The 23,535-nt window shown below is 39.6% G+C and overlaps 1 protein-coding gene across 3 annotated transcripts in view; it reads left to right on the forward strand.

Annotated features, from left to right (window-relative positions):
• Positions 1 to 23,535, forward strand: part of LOC117821670 — a 393,061-nt gene that overhangs the window by 78,836 nt on the left and 290,690 nt on the right. The window contains exons 7-8 of one of the 3 annotated variants that reach the window (XM_034696143.1): positions 5,271 to 5,621; positions 5,790 to 6,412. The exons of 1 other annotated variant lie outside the window; for it this stretch is intronic. The gene's annotated coding sequence lies outside the window, so the exon portion shown is untranslated. Of the gene's footprint in view, positions 1 to 5,270; positions 5,622 to 5,789; positions 6,413 to 23,535 lie in introns of those variants that run through there. One more of the 3 variants, XM_034696135.1, reaches the window with a different exon arrangement.

The raw sequence follows: 23,535 nt of genomic DNA on the forward strand, positions 1-23,535 counted from the left end.
AACAGTGTTGTAGTATAATAATAATAAGGACATGATAAAGGTTTGTAGTGACTTTCAGGAGTCTACACTGTATAACAGTGAAGTTATTGAATATTATTTTGCAATAAAAATTCCCCAAAAAATCTGAAAAACTATATCCTCAAACGAAGGGTTGTAGGATATTCAGAGGGACATGATGAAGGTTTGCAGTGACTTTCAGAAGTCTACACTGTATAACAGTGGAGTTATTGAATATTATTTGTAATAAAAATGCCCTAAAATTCAGAAAAAGTGTATTTTCAAACCAAGGGTCAGGGTTAGTTTGTTAGTTTTCAATGACTTTAACCACTTCAATCACTTTAACTAATTTAACCACTTTAACAACTTCCACTAATTCAACCACTTCAAATACTTCCCATGTTTAAGACTTCTGATTATTCTGCTCTTTTTAACTTTTGTTTATTTTTTCTTTATTTCACATTTCCACATGTTCAGCTGTGTTTCACAGCTTTCAGCCTTCAGCTTCAGCATTTCAACGCATTTGCTTTCAGGAAATGCAACCTTTCTAGTTATTTTTCTTCTTCCATGCCGGGTTTCACAGCCTTCACATTTTGTCCGATTTTCACCGTTCCACTTTTCAACTATTCAGCTTCTTCACCATTTACAGGGTACTACTTTTCACATATTCAACCCATAGACTGTATAAAATATGGACCTCACCCATCTGTTCCTGATGCTGTTTTGAAGCAAATCGACGGCGGCAGCCATATTGGTAATGCGGAACTCAACAAGGCAGAGTGTGACGTAGTGTGACCCTCCTAACCAATAGCTATGTGGTCCCGACCGGGAGTCACGTCAGTCATGTCCTTATTTGGGCAAAACTCTCTTAAAGTTTTATTATTAAACAATCTTAATATCTTCTGGACCGTCACGTTAGAAAAAAACTCGATCGGTCGAAATGAATTGAAAGCTTTAACCTGTCTGAATCTTTTGCACCTCACTGAGAAGAAACGTGATTCTAAGGTTAAAGAGAGCGGAGTTCAACTGTCTGACTGTCCCTGAACGCCTCACGACGATTTGATTGACAGCTCTGCTTCAGCTCGTTCATTCCGTTCTCTGCCTCGACAGGTAAGTCTGATGAGAGAAGTCTCTCCCTCTCAACACGAACTACTGACGTCACAGCTTCACATTTGATGTTTTAAAATTACCCTCCAATGTTGTTTAGTAACTAATAACTCAAGCCCAGGTGAAAGGAAGGTTGAAAATGTTTCATTCCAGCTTTAAAGACTTTGTTAGCTTGCTTGTTAGCTAGCGGCTCGCGCTAACAGTCGCTAACGTCAGTTGAGAGTGACGTAGGCAGTAACGGTCTTTATCTAAACAGAAGAGGACCTCGGTCTTCAGTCATATGTCTGACACTACAGTTCAGAGCAGAGCATGTTGATATGAATAAAGACTGACACTTCATGTGTGTGCTTTAGTACATCCAGTTATTATTAAATATGACCGTTTCAACGTCCTGACCATAGACTTGACAGATAAGAACCACCACACAGCAGTAAGACGCCATCTTATTGGCTGTGTCTTCCCGCCACTGTGACGCGTCCTGCTCTCTGTTAGCAGGGTAGAAAGTTAATGAATTAAAGGGTGATGAAAACACAATAGTTGAGGAAGAATATGTTTTATTTTGTGAATTTCAATTTGTGTAATGTACTGTATGAAGCTCTGTATTGTCACACAACTAAAATGTTTTCTCTTCCTCTCCTCCCTCTCATCATTCCTCACGGCTCTCTCCCTCCTCTCACATTTGGCTGATCATCACGGGCTCCTCATCCAACAAAGAGTAAGATCATTTTGTTAAACTGACATTTACTCTCTTCTTATTTACTGAATCAGGTCTCAAGCTATTAACAGAATGACATAGTGTATATTGAGAAAATGTAGCAGTAATTGAAATGTGTCTTATTAAACCAAATCATGCTTTTAAACATATTTTGCTTTGCTGAAATTTTAAAGTAGATGCTGATTCACCCTGGTGAGCAGTTAATGTTGAATTGACCTCTGATATGTTTCTGAAATAATCTGATAATCTCTCTCTCTCTCTCTCTCTCTCTATGTCCCCTGCCCCCCTTTTCTGTGGTCAACCCTCCATCATCACTGCAGGCTTGGAAATGTAAGAAAAGGTTCTGTACTCAGTTTAGAATTGGGCAAATGATAAGCTGCTGTAAACACTGTTCATGCATGATTAACTGTTTTTATTTGTACTTTTTAAAAGCACACAAACACAGACTGTCCTAACATGTCTTTTACTTTCTTCCACACGTTTATCTAGCAAACTCTGTATCATCATAGAACTCTAATGTTTTCTTTTTCCTCCCTCCCTCCCTCCCTCCCTCCCTCCCTCCCTCCCTCACCAACCAACCATCTCTCCTCCTCACGGCACTCTCCCTCTTCTCTCATTTGGCGGATCATCTTGAACTCCTCCTCTCTAAAGTGCAAGAAAACACACAAGTTAATACTAAACTGATATTTCATGGCTTTATATTGACTGAATCATGTCTCACTCCATGAACAGGACGTTATAATATAATGAAGTAAACAGTCGTAGTATTTGTCATGTCTCATGACATTTTAATTTGTAAACATATTCACTCTTAGATTTCTGAGTGTTTTCAAAGTATAATGTAATGTAGCTGTGGTAATGTAACTTCAGTATTTATGTGTCCCTTTTTGAGACTAATAAGAAATTAGGAAAAATCTGATATTTACCCTGACAAACATTTTAGATAGAAATGATCTTTGAGATGTTCCTGAAATAAGACTGAAGATCTCTCTCTCTCTCTTTCTCTCTGTCTGCCTGCCTGCCTGCCTGCCTGCCTGCCTGCCTGCCTGCCTGCCTGCCTGCCTACCTGCCTGCCTGCCTGCCTGCCTGCCTGTCTGCCTCCTCTCCTTCTTGTCTGTGACTGCATACCATCTTTGCCATCCTGCAGACTCTGAAGAGTAAGTAGATACACACAAATGATGCTATCATTTTACATTCATACATGTCCTCTTACTGCATCAATAGCATTTTGTTAAGGAAGTGGTCTAAAGCAAACCTCTTTTTCTACTTTACTGTAAATGTGTCCAAACTTGACAAAAGATCATGTTTTATTAAAAAAAGACTTGACACTAAAAACCCTGCTGTGCTTTGGAAAGAGTGCAGGTTAAATGCACACATTATCTTTTCTCAGTGATATTCACAGAGCTCGTTGGTGATCATTAAAAGCAGACACATTTGAGTTTTTACTGCTAATTAGGATTATAATTCAGAGATACAATTACAAGATCCATATTTTCACATTCAGGATGATTCCTATCAGATGTAAACTGTTTAACTGGCCCTGGGCTTTATTTTCTGTCTGAAAGTTAAAGCCAGTCCAGTTTCCTGATGTGAACTACCTGAGTGATGTCATCCCAGCCACAGAGAGTCAGCCACCAACTCACACTGTACCAACCACTGTGTTTGATGAAACCCATCCAGATGAGCCAACCACAAGTGATCCACAGATGAACACTGATGTCTCTGAAATCACTGTTAGCAGACATGGAGACTGACCCTGAACCACTCAGCTCTGTTTCAGACACACTGAATGATGACATGGAAACTGATGTCTCTGACCACACATCACAGAGAACCTGCCCTAACATCACTTCTTCATCTACTGTGAATCAACCAGAGGTACATGAAGTGTTTCCTAACACACACACTGAACCAGAACCAGCACATGGATTCAGCTTAAACTCTGACAAATCACAAGACTGTCCCCCAAGTGAGTTACTCTTAACTGATCCATTGATAAATACAGACACCAGTGTCTTATATGACATCTCTCATGACATCTCCAGTAAACTGTCAAAACTGGGAAAAGAGCAAAGGCAAACATTTCAGAGGAGACTTCTTCAATCTGAAAACATTTTACAAAGTAAGGAGAGTCAAAAGAGGAAAGAGAGAGTAAAGTATGCTTTAGATGAAAAGTATAAAGCAAAGAAAAAATCTTACTCAAGCAAGAGATCTTCCAAGGAAGAGTTAAGAAAAGCAAAACAAAAATATGACACTAACGTTTACAGAAACAACCCTGAAATACAGAAAAAGAAAATAAATAATATAAAGACTAGATACAGAGAGAGCACAGATTTTAGACTGAAACAAAAAGCCTATATCACAAGGAGATACACAGAGGACATTGATTTCAGGCAGAGACAACAATCTTATATCACTCAGAGATATACTCATGATGAAGCATTCTGTGTTTGACACAGACAGCTGATGAGACAAATAATGCCAGACAGGTATAAGAACAGTCTTCAGAAGATGAGATGTGCATTAAAAATATCAAGGAAATACAGACAGATAAGTAGACACACATGTGAGCCTGACACAGAGAGTGAGAACCCTTTGATCAGAGAGGCCATCGCTGCTTTCAGATCACACATAAGATCTCAGATCTCACATTTCCTGCAGCAGAGATGCGTTGGCCAGAGGTGATTATTGCCATAAAAGCACAGCAGGGTGAGGAGGTGAACTTTGATGAGCTGGACTGGTACACAAAGTGTGACATTCTGAGAATGTGAATTTGAGCAACACCTGCATCTGATGAGTCAGTCCTGCAGTATCATACTGAAGCGTGACCCAAAAGACTGCTGGGTAAACCCTTACAACCCTCATCTGCTTGAAGCCTGGGATGCAAACATTGATGTGCAGTTTGTTCTGAGCTACCACAGTCTGATCCGTTACATCTGTACACACGTGCAAAAGTGAGAAGGAGACACGTCCTCCATACTTCTCTTCTCAATCAACAGTGAGACCTTCTCTGCTGGACCACACATAGACATGTGACCTCCTGCCAGGGCTCTGGTGTCTTCACAACAAAGCATGAGGTAATGTTTCAGCACTCAAAGTTCATGTTTAAAACTTAGTTTAATTACTCATTCATATCAGTTCTGTTGTCTTTCACTGTGCAGCTCTGAGTCTATCATTGTCATTAACATCAGTGTCTCTCTTCAGGTCTTCCTCCAATGTGCTCCAGCCAGTTGAAGACAAGGAGAACTGCTCACAGAGCTAACATGTTGACATCATGGCTCCATCATGCAGCCTTCAGAAGCCTCTCTGTGAAGTGGCTCTGATCAAACATGTTGTTTTCCTCTGCAGCAGCTTTAAAGGTATTCAGTTATTGTGTAATGTGAAACTTTTGACCATCTTTAGTTTACTAGATCATTAACAACAACCTTCTGTTTTCTTCTATCTGAACCAGCGTCATCCTCCAACCTCCACATCACCATCTGAGCATTCATCATGAAGCCAGTGCAGCTCAGCAGAACTCTTGAGAGAAGAGGAGACACGTCCTCCAAACTTCTCCTCACCTTCTCTCTGGCTCTGAGGTCCAGTAGCAGCTTTCAACAACCACCAGGCACCAAGCTGGAGCAGAACAGATGCTACAGCACCTGACAGTCATCAGAGAGACCTTCCCTGTGTGAAGATGCAGCTCAGCAGAGTTTAACTGATGATGATCCTTCAACAAGAGATCAACCAAAGATCAACACATCTGTCATCACTATCAGACTGAAAGTTCACCCTCACTGCAGCTTCAAGCTTTCCCTAAAAGGTAACTACTGATTCCTCTACCTCATAAAAAAATCTCTCTTTGACCAACAATCAAACAAACAAACAAACAAACAAACAAACAAACAAACAAAGCTGTTATTGAGCATGTTAATGGAGTTCATTACTGTAAAAAGTAGGACTAAACTTCATGTATCTTCTTGTCTTTTAGGTCACTGCAGTCATGCTGTCGTCAAAAACACTGATGATAACTGCTCGCAGCCATTCTTCAACCACAGGTCAAAGGTCAAACCATTGCAACACCTTACCTTACACCATCAATGTGAAACTGTGCTGTGCATGTTACTGACCTGCAGAGTGACTGCTTGTCTTAATGATGGAACAACTATAAGTTAAGTTTTCTTTGATTATACTTCTCTACCTCATATGATCCATTATATATTTCTATGTTGTGTTTTTTTAGGGTTTTATTACTTTTGTAGAGTTCTTCCTCTTTTTGTGAGGAGTCCTTCAAAGTCAAGGATAACCCAGTGCTCCAGTAAGACTCAGTAATCTGAGCAACGTGTTGCTATAACAAACAATAGAGACTAAAATGTTGACTGTCAGTCCAGAACTATGAACTAAAGAGAGAATCAGCCCTGGTCTAACCAACCTGTGAGAAGTCTCTGATGGTAAGGCTGAACAATACAAAACATCACTATGAACAACATACTCAGTTTATGAGAATTAAACAGAGATCACTGTCAACAGAATACTCTTAAAGATCTTTCTTGACATATTTGTCACATATATAAATGTGTTGTTGAGCCTTGCCTTCTACATTGATAAAAAAAGTTATCCTTTAGTTTTTAACAAAAATCATACATACAGGTCCTTTTGTTTTTAAGGCCACTCCTCCTGCCTGTCTGGAAGTGTGTACTGTAACAAAATGAAGTTTCCTTTCACCTGAGTTATTGTTTGACAAGTTGAAAAGCCTCTGATGGTAAGGCTGAACAATCCAACACATCACAGTGAATAACATACTCAGTTTATGAGAATTAAACAAAGAACATTTTAGAGAGGAGATTTTAAAATCAAAAGATCTTTCTTAATGAATGTGTCACACTTAGAAATTAGTTGTTGAGCCTTGTCATATAGTGATTGTAAAAGGATAATAATTTAAGACCTTTTTAAAAATGAAATACACCTTTAATGGTTTATTTAACCTTTCAACCAGTTTTTTAACTTCTATTTTTACAAGTTCTAAATGAGTTGACACACATCCCAGTTTTAAATAGGCACAAGAATCAGATGGTATGCTATTAAAATGTATTTTTTAAAGAACTGATCTGTCTGGTTCATACTTGTCACACACATTGAGGACATTAGAGCCAATGGGTTGTCAAATTGGCTCTGTGGATTGTTATCAATCAGGGAGCAGTGAATTGAAAATTCTCAATCTTTAACAAAGTTTATTAAACAAACATTAGCATCAACAAGATTGAGTATTGATATGTACATTGATTCTTTAATTAATATTTCTCCACAATTTTAAATACTGGAACTGAACTTAACAGACAAACAGACAAAACCTACATACTAATTATTTTAAAACTATTCCTCTATGCTATGAATCTCCATGATTTTTCTCCCCCTCGCTGTGATTTTTACATGTGCCGCCCTCTCTAATCATTTTTCCTGATATGGTTCCCATTTTTCTTTCCCAATCAAAAATTCCTTGCCGTTTTGAAACAAAATCAGAAGTTCTTCCTCATCCTGTTGGTCCGAACACCCAATGATGTGGTCCTCCAGCTCGGTGACGTCGTCCAGTGTCTGGTGAGGGTAGAGTACAGAAGTGGTTTTAAACTACTTGTCAATTAAGGAGGAGGAAAAAAAACAATTCAATTCAATAATGTAGATTTTAAACACTTTTTCCTAGCCCAATTTCGTTTTATTATCAAAGGTTAAGCTGTCTGTTTCTGTCAAAGTGTCCTTCTGGATTGTGTCTCTGTCTGTGGTTTGTCCATGTGTATGTCAGTTGTTGTTCATGTTTCTCTGTCGGTCACTTTGGCTGAATTTCCCTAGCAGAGTGTTTTTCTGTTTGAGTGCATCATTCTATGTTTTTGTCTGTTTTATGTGTGTTTGACATTAAAAATGTGTCATTCTGTTTGTTTCTATATATTTTCATCACTCTATCTGCATCATATGTCTGACTGTTGTCTGTCTGTGTCTATATTTCTGCCTGTGTTTCTCTTTTATTCACAAGTGTCTGTCTGTCTGTCTGTCTGTCTGTCTGTCTTTTTCACCTTTCCATCAGTCTTACTTTCTGTGCACCTCTCTCTCTCTCCGTGTCTGTAAGTCTGGTTGTCTGTGTGTGTATGTGGGTCTTTTCAAATATTTTAGATTTAATTAGAACATTCATTTGTGTCTTAGTGAGAAACTGGTGTTAAATGATGCTCTGTTCATTGACACTGGTGTGCAAAAGGAAAAATAAACTTAAGCAACTTAAACATACTTTGATCTCTGTGTAGTTTGTGGACTGGAGGGTCTCAGTCCCACCCTGTTTTACTTTAAGGTGTGTGACTTGCACCAAGGACCCAATGCCCACAAGGTGGGAAGTTGCAGCCTCCCTCCAAAGGGTCACTGGGAAGTGACGGCCGTCCTGTAAAATGGAACACACAATAGATACGAACATGAAAACATTAATAAATAAACAACTTAGAGGGTTTATTGTGATCATTTTCAGGCTTCTGCCTATCTTTCCCCGTTGTGGAATGAATAAATGAGTATCTTATATTATATTATATTATATTATATTATATTATCCCTTTGTTGTAGTTTGATTGTTGATATACAATTAAAAAACTCTTATTTGAGTGGAAAGGAAAAATTTGCAAAACATTGTGGAACCTTGAATGTGATTCCAAGAGCTTGGAAAGAGAAACACAACATAATCTCAAGCAATAAAAATTCACTTTAATAAGTATTACATTTCTCATGCAAGGCCAGCAACTCTTGTGTCCCTCTGGCAAATCTAATGTTCCTCTTGTTTCACTCTGGTAGGACTTTTTATTTTTGGCAGTGTAAACCTGGGATTACTCCCAACGTGCATTTACCTCACTAAGATTGTCAAAGAGAAGATTTTGAAAATCATAAACACTACATTATTTTACTGTATAAAATAAAAAATAGGACAATACCATATCTCAAATGTAAGCTTAAATTGATATAACATAAAAGGTGTGTCTGTGTAAAGTACCTTTTCAATGGTTAATGACATCATTGGAACAGGGAATCTGCCCGCTCCCACCTTCTTGACAGATGTCAGCTGGAGGACAAGAATGTAGATGGATAAGTAAATTAGGGACTCATTACAGACTGAACTCTTCAGAGTCCAGAAAGAAACCACATCCTCTTGTCTCCCCACACATAAATACACAGCTCCTAGAAACGTTGATAGACAGTCATAGAGGGAAGACACAGAGAGAGAGGGGAGAGATGGAGAGAGAAGGGAGAGACAGACAGAGAGAGGGAAGACACAGAGAGAGAGAGGGGAGAGATGGAGAGAGAAGGGAGAGACAGACAGAGAGAGGGGAGAGACAGAGAGAGAGTGGAGAGACAGAGATAGAGGGGAGAGACAGAGAGAGAGGGGAGAGATGGAGAGAGAGGGGAGAGACCGAGTGAGGGAAGAGACAGAGAGAGAGAGAGGGGAGAGACAGAGAGAGAGGGGAGAGACAGACAGAGAGAGGGAAGAGACAGAGAGGGAAGAGACAGAGAGAGAGTGGAGAGACAGAGAGAGATTTTTTTTTTCTGGTCTTTCCTGGTCTCACTTTCCTGTTCCACTTTCCTGGTCTCAGTACATCAGCCAAACGCTGCCGAAACACAGGCCAGGCCATGGAGCTGCTAAGCCAGGACACATTAGGGAACCCCCAATACATCGTGGTGCATACAGGCACCAATGACCTTCACAGTCTACACCAGAGCACTGCTGAGGCTATGACTAAGGTAGCTGAGAGGGCCTCCAGAGAGTTCCCGGACAGCAGGGTGATTGTTTCCACTCTTCTCCCCAGAACGGACACCCCTCCACATGTCATCCACGAGATCAACATGGAGATCTCAAGGAACTGTGCATTCTTCCCAAACATCCACCTGGCCCACCACACCAACATCGGAACATGGCACCTCTATGATGGGATACACCTGAACAAGGCTGGGGTGAGAACATTCGCCAAAACATTGAAGGATGTTACCCTTGATCGCAACCCCAACAGCCTCGCCCACACAGCTTCTGCTCCCAGGGACTACAGACCACCGAGATACCAACAGAGATACCAACAGGAGAGTCGGAGGACCTCTGCCTCCCACCCCCCTGCAGGACCACGCCCCCCTGTAGCACCACGCCCCCCTGCAGTACCTCGCCACCATCCCACACCCCACCCCCCTGCCCCATCCAGATACAGAGGACCTCTCCACCATCGCCGACAGACCACATATGCGTCTGTGATGAACAATCCTGCTCCTCTGCTATCAACTGCATCAATGACTGAACTGGGGGTGATCAAAGATATGCTTCACACTGTGCAACAGACTACTGCAAACATGAGGTATAGAGATGTGAGCTTATTTTGAAAGTATGAACTGCAAAGTAGTTGCTCCAGATTAGATTTTTCATCTGTTTCGTTTTGCTCATTATTTGTTCATTATTATTTTTTTTCTCACAAATGAAATCCTTCAAAATAAGCTTTTGGAATATTCAGGGTTTATACTCTAACACTTTTGGTCTTAAGACCACAGACCCTGATTTCTTAAATAATATAAAGGATATTGATATTTTGATTTTGTTAGAAACATGGTGTCGATCCGATACAGTGACTCAGTGTCCCCCAGGCTACCATGAAATCATAGTACCTTCAGTTAAGATGAAAACAGTACACCGTGGTAGAGACTCAGGAGGAATAATAATTTGGCTCAAAATTAATATTACCAAACACATAACAATCATTAAACAAAGCAAAAACCACATTTGGCTAAAAATTAATAAACACATAGACATTTGCGAGGTAGATTTATATCTATGTGCAATATACGCCCCTCCATCAGAGTCACCATACCACGAAGAAGAGTTCCTCAGCTCCCTACACACAGAGATATGCCACCTTCAAGCCCAAGGGAAAATACTCCTGTGTGGAGACTTTAATGCCCGAACAGGTACAGATCCTGACTGTATAGACCACACAGGAGATAAATATATATTCAAAGAGTCCCCTTTGACCCCCACACCTACAGCAATGAGGAACAACCCTGACAAAACCATGAACAGAAATGGGAAAGAGTTAATGAACCTCTGCAGGGCCTCCGGCCTGTATATGTTAAATGGTAGGATCAGAGGAGACAGTTTGGGACGTTTTACTTATAGTTCAGCTCTTGGGACAACTGTTGTTGACTATGCCATCTCAGACATGGATCCCTCCTCATTCAGTGCTTTCACTGTTCAAACACAAACCCCCCTTTCAGATCACAGCCAGATTAATGTATACTTGAAACAACACATGAGATATAGTATTAAGGAACAACCCAGTAAGCTGTACAATCTGAACCAATCATACAGATGGGCTCCAAACAGTGCTGAACAATTTGAACAAGCTCTTAATTCAATTGAAATAAGACATGCAATAAACACATTCAACTGTTCACACTACCACAGTAACTCTGAAGGTGTCAACAAAGCCACGGAAGTTATTAACAATATCTTCCAAAAAGCTGCATTAGATGCAAAGCTTAAAAAAAGTAAGAAACCCCACAGTCAGCACTGTAATCAAAAACCCTCTGAAAAACAATGGTTTGATAAGGAATGTAAAGACATGAGAAAACACTTAAGACAGCTATCAAACCAGAAACACAGAAACCAACATGACCCAACACTATTACATGAATACTCTGAACACCTGAAACAGTACAAACAGACCATCAGACAAAAGAAATCCCACTACACCAACAAAACACTGGAGGAGATTGAAAATGCAGTAGACCAGGGTCAGTTCTGGAACATGTTGAACAGTTTAGAGACCACAAAGCCTCAACAATTAGCAATACAAGATGGAGATATCTGGGGAAAACATTTTTATGACCGCTACAAAAGTATCCCACCTGAAGATCTAAACATTAATCAAACTGAAATTAAAACTAAATTAGACAACCTTGAATCAGCCATCAAGAATAACCAAAACCCATTAGATTACCCAATTACACAGAAAGAGTTAACAGACAAACTGAAAACTCTTCAATCCAAAAAGGCTCATGGCACAGATTGCATCAAGAATGAGATGCTGAAGAACAGTACTCCTGAATTTCAAACTGCAATTATTAAACTGTTCAACATGGTGCTGACTGCAGGCTGCTTTCCTGATGTCTGGAACCAGGGGCTGATCACCCCCATCTATAAAGATGGTAATAAAACAGACCCCAATAACTACAGAGGGATCTGTGTCAACAGCAACCTGGGGAAAATATTCTGTAGTATCCTAAACTCCAGGATACAAGCTTTTGTTGAAGAAAAAAATATTCTTAGTAAATGTCAAATTGGCTTTCTCCCAAATCACCGAACATCTGATCATATATACACCTTACACACTTTAATTGACCAACATGTCCACCAAAAAAAGGGGGGAAAAATATTTGCCTGCTTCATTGACTTTAAAAAAGCATTCGATTCCATTTGGCATGAAGGACTTTTCTTCAAAATCCTTCAAAGTGGAATAGGTGGTAAGGTTTATGATCTCATTAAATATATGTACGAGCACAACCAATGTGCCGTGAAAATCAACAATCAGAGAACAGAATATTTCACTCAAGGGCGCGGTGTGAAGCAAGGATGCTGTTTAAGTCCCACATTATTCAATCTGTATATAAATGAACTTGCAGAGCAGCTGGATGGTTCAGCAGCTCCAGGCCTCACACTCTTAGACACAGAAGTTAGATACCTGCTTTATGCAGATGACCTTATTCTGTTGTCTCCAACCAGAGATGGTCTCCAACATAACCTGACCATCCTGGAACAATACTGCCAGAACTGGGCATTGGAGGTCAATTTTAAGAAGACACAAATAATGATCTTTCAAAAAAAGCCCAGATGTCTTGAAAATAAATATATTTTTACTTTGAATAACACTCAAATTAAACACACAAAGAATTATACTTACCTTGGTCTGAACATATCTGCATCAGGACATTTTAACATGGCAATAAATGCACTTAAAGAAAAAGCACAGAGGGCAATCTATGCATTAAAAACCAAATTATTCAAGATTAACATTCCAATTAGAATCTGGACCAAAATATTCGATAGTGTGATTGTACCTATAGCTCTGTATGGAAGTGAGATCTGGGGCCCCCTCAGTAGACTGGAGCATGGCTCATGGGACAAACACCCAATAGAAGCTCTCCATACTGAATTCTGTAGAAGAATCCTAAATGTTCAAAGAAAAACTCCAAATAACGCCTGCCGAGCAGAGCTGGGACGTTTCCCATTACTATTAAACATTCAGAAACGGGCAATCAAATTTTGGACCCATCTAAATTTAAGCCCAAAAGACTCACTTCAATATAAAGCACTAAAAACCCAAGAGCTGAACCCTGAAAACTGTCCCCTTAGTCAGCTGGCGAGGAAGCTAATCAGCCAGACTCCAGTCAGCACTGATCCAAAACACAACCAAATGAAACTCATCATGAAGCACTCCAAAGATCTGTATTTAGATCACTGGAGGAACCAAACAAAGACCCAAAGTAGAATGAATTGTTATTTGACCCTAAACCGTGATTATAAATTATCTGAGTATCTGTACAGTGTCAGAGATACAAAACAAAGATGTATCCTGACCAAATACAGGCTGAGTGACCACCAGCTGGATATAGAGACAGGGAGATACAGGCAGACATGGCTGCCCAGAGAGGAGCGTCTATGTGCTCACTGCTCTACAGGGGACATAGAGACAGAGATGCACTTCCTCCTCCACTGCAGCAAGTTCTCTTCTCTAAGAGATTCCCACTACAGGGACATTACTAACATGGTACCAAACTTCCCAACATTAACCCCAGAAGAGAAACTGTCAGTTCTCCTGGGGGAAGGGTCAGCAGCTCCTCTGGCTGCTAAATATGTGTCTGCCTGTCACAGCCTGAGGGACGCACCATCCCATGGGGTTTGATTTTGGGTGGAGGTTTTGTGAGCGCGCCGAATCGGGTGAGGACATTGAGATATGCTGTATAGGTGACACCATCGTTCATTAATGCATATAAAATATGTAATATATGGTTGATATGTATGTGATGAATATAATATGTAATGAATATGGTGTGTGATTAATGTATATATGGTGAGTGTAATGTGTTGTGAATATATATAACGTACTGTATGAATTTATGTGCTTTGGCAATAATATCTCGTTGTTCATGCCAATAAAGCAAATTTGAATTGAATTGAATTGAATTGAGGAAGGGACAGAGAGAGAGGCGAGAGACAGAGAGAGAGGGGAGAGACAGAGAGAGAGGGGAGAGACAGAGAGAGAGGGCAGAGACAGAGAGATAATAAGACAAGGACATAGAAAGAGACAGAGTTAAAGAGAAGGAAAGAGATAAATAGAGAAAGAGAGACATAAGCTTCCATGTGTTGATGCATGTGCATGTGTAGTGCCGCTATAAGGCAGCAAAATAAATGTACCTCAACCACTTTCCCGCTCAGAGTTAGAAATCCTGGGACACTGCCCAGGTTGGTCTCTGTGCTGACTTCAGTTGAGGGTGGATTCAGAAGTGCCTCTGCTGCCTGCTGGAGGTGAGGTGGGACCTCCAATAGATAACTTGTAAAAAAGGCTGTGCCTTTTGCGACATTTATAAATTTGCTGCCAGTGTTTCCCTGCACAGTGTACCCTCTCATCATGTATGACCCGCCCTCTGATACCCTTCCCGCAAATTCCTCGTAAAGGGTAACTTTTGAAATTGTTTGGCCATCAGTGATGATGATTACTGAGTTTTGTTTGATTGTTTCAGCTTTAACCCCATCATGATTAAAAGCCCACCCAATCACCCTTGACTGCTCCTTTTTAACTAGCACTTTGATGTGCAAAGAGGGGAACTTAGCATAAGGGCCATTGTCCCTGGTGTGAAGGACATCACGGAGAGTAACTCTGAAATGACAAAATAATATTGTCAATTTATTTTAACTGACTCTGTCTGTCTGCTTACATTCCTGCCTTACCTGCGTAGCTGTGTCTGTACTTGCCTGTACGTCTTTTGTCTGTAATTCCCTGTCTGTGTGTAATCTGTGTGTGTGTGTGTGTGTGTGTGTGTGTGTGTGTGTGTGTGTCTGTCTGTCTGTCTGCCTGTCTGTGTGTGTGTGTGTGTGTGTGTGTGTGTGTGTGTGTGTGTGTGTCTGTGTCTGTGTCTGTGTAACTGTGTGTCTGTCTGTCTGTCTGTCTGTCTGTCTGTCTGTCCGTCTGTCCGTGTGTCTGTCCGTAAAGAGTTTATAACAATTAATATCAAAGCTTATTCAAGATAAATAGTATATTCAATATATTTAATATTCTCTGTGTGTGTGTGTGTGTGTGTGTGTGTGTGTGTGTGTGTGTGTGTGTGTGTCTGTGTCTGTCTGTGTGTCTGTGTGTTTGTGTGTCTGTGTGTCTGTGTGTGTGTGTGTGTGTCTGTGTGTCAGTCTGTGATTACTTGCCTATCTGGGGTCTTGTCTGACATCTTTGAGTAGGAGCTGCCAAAGGAGAAAAAAGTTAAAAAAACAAACAAACGAATAAGATAAAAAAGAATCATCCCCTGGCCTTTTTTTTAGACAGATGAGGGCATTCGAACTGAAAATGTTGTCAGAAAATTAAAAAGTAACACAGTGGTGTCTAGGGATGGTTATTCTTAGAATTGTATAAGAGATAAGATAAGATATTACTTTATTGACATACCAATACCAATATTGCTTTACAATACATGCACTTATCAATTCTCATTGATAATCTCGTTGATACTAATGTCCTTTATTTAGTGCTGAAAATAAGAATATATATAATTACAATATATTCCAGATTTTCTAAAGTATAAATTCACTTAGCTATAACCTCAAATAAGTCAAATACAAAATATACAGATAACAACAGATAAGTAACGGCAAAATAAGGAATTCTGTGTGCTTCCATTCAGCAGGAGGTCACAATGATGATCTGCAGTCACAGATTCAAATAAAGACAAAGCCAAGAAAGAAATGTGTTACTTTCAGAAGCATCTCACAGCCTATTTTTGATCTCATTGTGATGTTTTTTGTAAAGAATTTCTGATCTGCCTATCACTTCTCACAAACCTCTTCTAAAATGACAATATGAATTACCCTTCTCCAGACACACCCAACAGTTACATAGAATATCTAAAGTGATAGACTTCAAGTTGTTATACTGAGTTTGTCACAATACATAACATAGTGAATTCTAAATCTCAAGAGATTATAGTCTACAAAGTAGGGCCCACAGAACATGACTCAATAACTACAGCTGAGTAGAACCAGTATCATATCATGAAAGTGGTCAAACAAATATTTAATACAGATCATTCTGAAATGTCTGTCGCGGTCTATTAAAGAGGAAAAGAGCGCATCTGCCAGTGAAGTCACACGAGCCTCTCTATAACCTTTATTGCTGCGGCGAGTGAGGAGATGCGCACGCGAGCACAGTTCACATAATGACCGTTTAGTTGTTTAGTTTGTTGGTGTTTTTTTCTTTGTTCTACTGTGTTCTAAACGGAGCTGTTTGACAAAAGTTTTACCACTGAAGCAGTGAATTTTTACCATTCAAAATGTTAGTAGTAAGGGGACACGACTTACCTTAAACAGCTTCAACCGGCGACTGTTGGTAGCTGTCAAGAAGACGTCAACAAGATTGTGATGACTCATAATTCTCACGTGCCGTCAGGCCGTCACACACTTATGGCCCCGCCCCTTCGGGGGTCCCCTCGGAGCAAGTGACGTCATCAGACAGCGAGGCCTGCTGATGAGATCTTTGAAATCTTGCGAACAAATTGCCAGAAGATCCACAAAATTTCACTCCACATACACAAATAAGACATCAAAACGTTCCCTGTCTTCTCCTGCTTCTGTCAAAGAGGTTACGAAAGCAAAAGATTGTACCGTTGAGCCACCAGGTCACCAACTGTCAGAGAAAGTCTCTCTGCTCGGCCATCTGCCGTAATGTTAAACATTTCTGGAGGGGAGCAAAAGTTTCACCTTACTTAACTCGCTGCCCTGACTACATTTCTGACTGTACAGACATGAAAAACACATCACTGTGTTCATCAGAGTCTTGAGATGCTCATGGTTTGATCCTTTTTCTGATAGCTATTACGGTTATCGCACAGTGTGGGCTTATGTATACCTTACTTTTCCCCATTAATCCCATTCTAAATCAACTGTCCCACAGCAGTTACACAGCTGGTCCCATCACACAGACACAGGTGATTCAGATGACCTCATCAGTGCTGACTGAAACAAAGACACACGCACACACAGGTGATTCAGATGACCTAATCAGTGCTGACTGACACAGAGGGTGCATCTCAAAGCTCTAAGGGTGCATCTCAAAGCTCTAAGGGTGCATCTCAAAGCTCTAAATGTCCATCCTCACGTCTCTTCCTCGCGTCTTAGTCCCGCCCACCAGAGATGCGAGGAAATGAAACCAGAGGAGAGAGGAGAGAGGAGATTTGTATTTAGAGAAATGAGACTTCCTCTCCTCAAGAGTGTCACGTGGAGCGACATTGGTTTGTGATGACGGCTTTAACAGCTGTTTGTGTCTGCACACATGTTCACTGTAATAACTCTGATCAATATAAACAGTAACAGAGCTCTGTCTCTGTGTTTACATGTTTAACACACACCTGTTTAACACACACCTGTTTAACACACACCTGTTTAACACACATGTTCACTGTAATAACTCTGATCAATATAAACAGTGACAGATCTCTGTCTCTGTGTTTACCTGTTTAACACACACCTGTTTAACACACATGTTCACTGTAATAACTCTGATCAATATAAACAGTGACAGATCTCTGTCTCTGTGTTTACCTGTTTAACACACACCTGTTTAACACACATGTTCACTGTAATAACTCTGATCAATATAAACAGTGACAGAGCTCTGTGTCTGTGTTTACATGTTTAACACACACCTGCACATGAAGAGAATCTGGTCTCTGTTTATTCTGTCCTAAAGCATCGCGGGTCGATTCGCCTCATTATTAAATTATTTATTACTTTAAGGGAAAATAGAAACCATGCAACTCTTTTCAAACCCTGTGTTCATTAATGATCAGCCTCGTATGAAACTTTATTAACCTGACAGGAAATATAACAAGTGTTTTTACTAACAGACAAACTTTACTGTCAGACTTCTCTTCATGAAGAAAACGAGAACAAATGGGGAAACTAACAGGAGGAATAACTGATCATTGATATATATTCTATCAATGATGTTAGACTCTATTACTCTATTTCATTAGACAGTGAATCTGACAAAAACAATCAGATATAATATAATCCATCCTCTGTTATATTGAATTTATGATTTTGCGATCAGTATATTGTTTTTAAAATTCACATCAAACACTTTTTAATCTCAGCTCATCACATACAGACTGTTTAGAAACCAACGTATGTTTATGATCTGTTTCAGGGCACCCTTAATGACTGTTTTAAGGTCCGTCTTTTCTCTGTTATTAAACTCAGCTGATGTTAAGTTTAGGTTAAGTCCGAGCCGCTGCAGCGTCCAATCGGTGAGTGATATTCGATAAGGGGGCGTGTCTGTCAGAGAAAAGACTTCCGCAAAGTCTGCTCTCGTGTTTCCTCGATTATCCCTCCTCGGATCAGTCTCCTCGCTCCTCGCTCCTCTCTCCTCCAGCAGCGTTTAGAGCTTTGGGACGCAAGTTAAAATGGCGCGTCAGTAACTACTTCCGGTTCGAGCGAGGAGCGAGGAGACTGCAGTTTAGAGCTTTGAGAAGCACCCATAGTAACAGGGTCAGACAAAGAAAGAAAAAAACAATGACAGAGCTCAAGAAGAAGCTTTGAGAAAAAGTCTTGGAATACAACATCCTGGTGGAAGGAGATCAAATTGACGAGGAGTTGGCTTGCAGTCTCACAGAGGGCTATGTCCTTCCATTGGAGAGACATGAAGATGGTATTATAATTGTTAGAGTGGCACAGTTGTCTTTTAATTTTTGAACATAGTTTATGCTCATGATACTTCTGACCAGACATGATGTCTCCAAATTCATGGAGTATCTACTCGGTCACCTCTCATATAATCTCCTTTTACAGATTCCACATACAAATGTATGGTATGTTACTTGAGGTCTGGATTTTAAAATTGGGAGTGTGCTGGTTGTCATTTGTAGTACGTTTGTAGTCTGAATATTATTGACCAATCAGGTATCAGCAGGGCTTCAGTGTGTGCAGGAATGTATGGAGGGAAAAAGAGGACAATTGGTCTAATGGCAAACTGTCTGTCTGTGGTAATCCCTCATTTATCTAACTCTATAAACAAGTCAACATGATAGTGCAGCTAACAATGTGTTCAGAATCAAATGTTAGCATTTAGATACCCCAACGTCCCAGAATGCATCAGAAATGATGGATCTCACCTCCATTCAACAAAAACTTTTGAAAACTTGTTTTCTTCTAATTGAAGAAAAAAAATTTAATGTCATTTTTGCAAAGTAGAAAAGCTGTTAACTCATACAAATTATTGTGCAGTACAAATTCAACACATAAATACTCATGCCTAACCCTCTGTTCCTTTCCTCTTCTTAACTCAACTTCAGGCTGAAGAGGTCTGTCTTTGACCAGGTCATGCTGGTCAAACGCTTGGAGGAGGAGCAGATCATCCCTGTGTGTCTCAACACATCAAGTACCTTCTTAGGGACATGCAAGAACTTGAGGAAGTCAAAGAACAGACTTTGGAGAGCATCAAAACCAGCAGTACGTACGAGACCTTCAAATTTCAAAATGTTCATCCACTATTATCAAATTGTCTTACATCGGTAGATGTCATCTGATGTCCTTGAGACACCTTGTTCTCAAAAAAAGTTCAAGAACAGAAAATGCAACCTCTTACTGTATTATTTATTTAAGATTGACGAAGAACTCTATTTTGAACATAAACTTTGACTTTTAGAGTTTTCTTCTATTTCTGGGCCAGTAATCATTGCTGTCTGATATTGAAACTAATTCTTTTTTTAGTGGTGGTCACTGTAGCTGCAGCTGTGGTGGAGCCCCTTAGTTTAAACATAAGATGAGTTCTCTATGTGCTGGAAAAATTCATTGTTGAAAAGATAGTGTGTGCATGTTTTTCTGTTTCTGACATTTAGTATTTAGACAGTGGTTAAAACGTGGGGCTGCATGACTTTGTTTGTTCTGAGGGTTATAACTCCTCAGTAGAACACGGATTAAGAAAGTACTTCAACATTTCTGGAAACAGCTGATAAAAAGTTGTTCAACGAGGGTGTGACATTATTTTTTAATCTTTTCCCAACAAAATTTCTCTACAGATTTCATTGACCTGACAGAGGATGCTTCACATGGGCTCATCAGTGTCCTCAATCACAGGCTGCACTTACTCAGATGTCAACACAAAAAAGCAGTGCATGCATACAGCAGTGTAGCTGCTGTGGACTCTGATTTACTCTCCATACCAGAGGACAGTGAGGAGTGGTATAACAATGGCCTGATCCAGAGGAAGACGATGTGTAAGGCACAGAACACAAGGAAACACTCACTGCTACCTGCTTCCAATTTCATATTTCTTTACTTTCTTTATTTCTCTCTTGATTTAGATAATTATCCTTTCTGTTGTTTAATTCTTATTTTTCTGGATTAGTGAAGAAACATATTTTCTACATCAATTGTAGGTTTTGCTTTATTCTATCTTGTTCCTTTAAGGGTTGTGTGTTTTGGCAGCAGATGTCTGATCTGCCCAAGTTATTTGGGGGCTGCCATCCATACCCCTTAACATAATTTAGTATTATTTGGTGTTGGTATTGATTTGTTGTTTTCTTTCTGAGTGCAAACCCACTAATTCCCTTTTATCCTTTTCAGTTGCTGAGAGCCGACGGTGGTGGTTCCTGGTGTCCTGGTGGTGGTTTCCCCCTTATTGTGTGCCGTGTATCCCTGGTCTTTAGTTGGCTCACTGTGTGAGTGTGAGTGTGATTGCCACGAGTGATTGGGGTGTTTTTCTTCCCTGGGATCACCTGTTCCTCGATCCATGCACCAGTGGTAAGCCTCAGCTCCTGAATAAAGTTCCCCCTTCCCTGTGTGTGTGTGTGTGTGTGGTAGTGTGTGTGTGTGTGTGTGTGTGTGTTGGTAATTACCACCTTATGGGGACAACGATCTGTTTACACAGTCACAGCATGGGGACCTCTGGCGGTATGGGGACAAAAAATCAGGTCCCCATAAGGGAAACCATTTTAAATCAATGTACTAGTTGTTCTGAAGGTGCTGGACTGATTTTTGGCTTTGGCCCATAGGGCATGTAAACTGGTTAGTGTGAGTGTGTGAGCAGGGCTCAGTAGCCCCCCCTTTAGTTTGAAGCTGGAACTGCACTCACTGTGCTTCACACACACTTCTTCCAAATATGGTTTTTCCCGCCCACTTCCTGGTCCCCATGAAGAAGGATTTTATCGACAATGATATTTTGCATGTTAGAGATAGCAATCAACAAGGTGGCCTATTTAAGGGGGTTGTCAGCAAGAAGACAAGAAGAGGAGCTACCTAAACTACAAGGTAAGCTAATTATTTGGTTTAATCATTATTTGTATAACATTTTATAGATAGCTTGACCCTCTAATAACATTAATTACGTCCTATCACTCAGCATGCAAGCTTGTTAGCACTAATTAGCTAGAGAGGCTAATCTTACTAGCCAGTTAGCAAGTGTAGCATCAATGTTTTTTGCAGAAACTAACTAAAAATTACATGTAGGGTATATTGTTTGGATTTCTCCAGGTAAAACGGGATCCTTATTCACAACTATTGGAGAGTTTGTGGTAAAATTGATTATGTTAATGATGGTTTTGCTTTCTTATTCATAATATATTTGCTATTAGGACATTTTTACATTAGACTTATTGATAGAAAACAATCTAAATATCAAAAAAGGTATTGCCATTCTAGGCCTCCCTTGCATACGTGTGTCCTGGTTCTTCTGAATTATTTCAATTCCACAGCTGTAAAATGATTTAGATAATTTAAATAAAAATATTTTTTGCAATAATGATCAGACATTGAAGGAGCAAGAGCGTGGGGGAAAAAGACAAAAGATGCTTTTCAAAGTGGACATGTAGATATTTTTAAGCCTGCGTTTCTTGAATCTATCATGTTAAGCCTGCAGGGACACCACAGGCTTAACATGATAGATTCAAGTTACGCAGGGGGGGCATGTTATTTTAAATAAAATGTCCCCCTTACTTGTTACTTGAATCTATCATGTTAAAGTGTTTCTGAAGTGGCAACTTGAGAATTATTAGAAATCTTGAAAGTTTGTTTTTTAAAGCAATCAAGCATAGTAAGACATTTTTAAAATAAATTGGATTTTTTATAAAGCTGAATGTAATTTTTCTTGAACTGATGCAAAAGCTTGCTAATTTTTCTAACATTCTTTTGCAGTTCGAGATACTGCCCAGGGTCAGTCCACGCAAGGATGCCCTTAACCATGTTTGCTCGAAGACTGACAAAACCAGCAAATTAGAGGTCAAATACATCAATGCAGTGAAAGGTAAGATGATGTCAGAGCTGGTACTTAGAAATATTTTTAAAACACTACTTACTTAATAGATGTACTCTTTAATATAATGATGCAGGTACACTTTTGATAATCTGCAGGTTATATTAGATAAACAAAATGACAAGCTGCTGTCAAAGGAAGTCAAATTATGACAGCGTGATTGTCACTTTTCATTTGAAAAATTTGTTTTTGTTAGACTACATATTGCAGCAGAATAACATTTATAGTATTCTGTCTTGTTGAAAATATATTTTGTTTATATTGGTCAACAGGACGTGGTGTATTTGCCTTAGCCTCATTCTCCAAAGGAGATTTTGTACTAGAGTACAGAGGGGACCTGATTGATGGTGCAGAAACCAACAGAAGACGAAGCATTTACCACCCAGCATGTTTGGCATTTATGTTCTCTTTCAAATGGAGAAGGAAGAAATGGTGGTAAGATTTGGAGCTTCATCACATCATTTATCCCTAAACTCAACTACACTAAACTTATTTCTTGGCACATACACAAAAGTTAGGCACTTATTTTACTTTCTACATGTAAAAAGTTGTGGTGTAGTTGAAAAAAGTTGTTAGTTCAAAATGTTTTGTTTGCCTGGCTGACTCCAATGAAAAAAATCTAATAAATGAATGTCCTAGATAAAACATGAGACTTGAAGCCAGGTAAAGCCTTACGTTGTCCCGCATTTTGAATATATTTAACTATCAAAGGTTGAAATATTTCTCAAGTGAAACACTTTTCATTTGGATAGCGCAGTTTTAAATTTTTTCCATTTCTCCTCTTTTGTCCTGAAAGTATTGATGCCTCAAGAGATGATGGATCGTTTGGACGGCTTGTCAACGATGAGCACAGTCATCCAAATTGTAGGATGAAAAAACTTAATTTCAATAGGAAACCCCACTTATGTTTGTTTGCCCTTCATGACATACAACAAGGAGAAGAGATAACATATGATTATGGAGGTGATGACTGCCCATGGAGGATGAAGGTATGTGGGACAAATACAAAGCTGAGGTATTCAATAGATGGATGTATCAAAATATATGAATTTGATTCATCTCTATGATTTTAAATATTATAGTGAAATTTAAAGCTCTGAAATGGATGAAGTATGTGGCCAGAATGCCATAAGTCTAACACAAATTGAACACTGGTTTGCTTGGTTTTAA

This window comes from Notolabrus celidotus, chromosome 1 (assembly GCF_009762535.1).
Source record: "Notolabrus celidotus isolate fNotCel1 chromosome 1, fNotCel1.pri, whole genome shotgun sequence".
Lineage (NCBI taxonomy): Eukaryota > Metazoa > Chordata > Actinopteri > Labriformes > Labridae > Notolabrus > Notolabrus celidotus.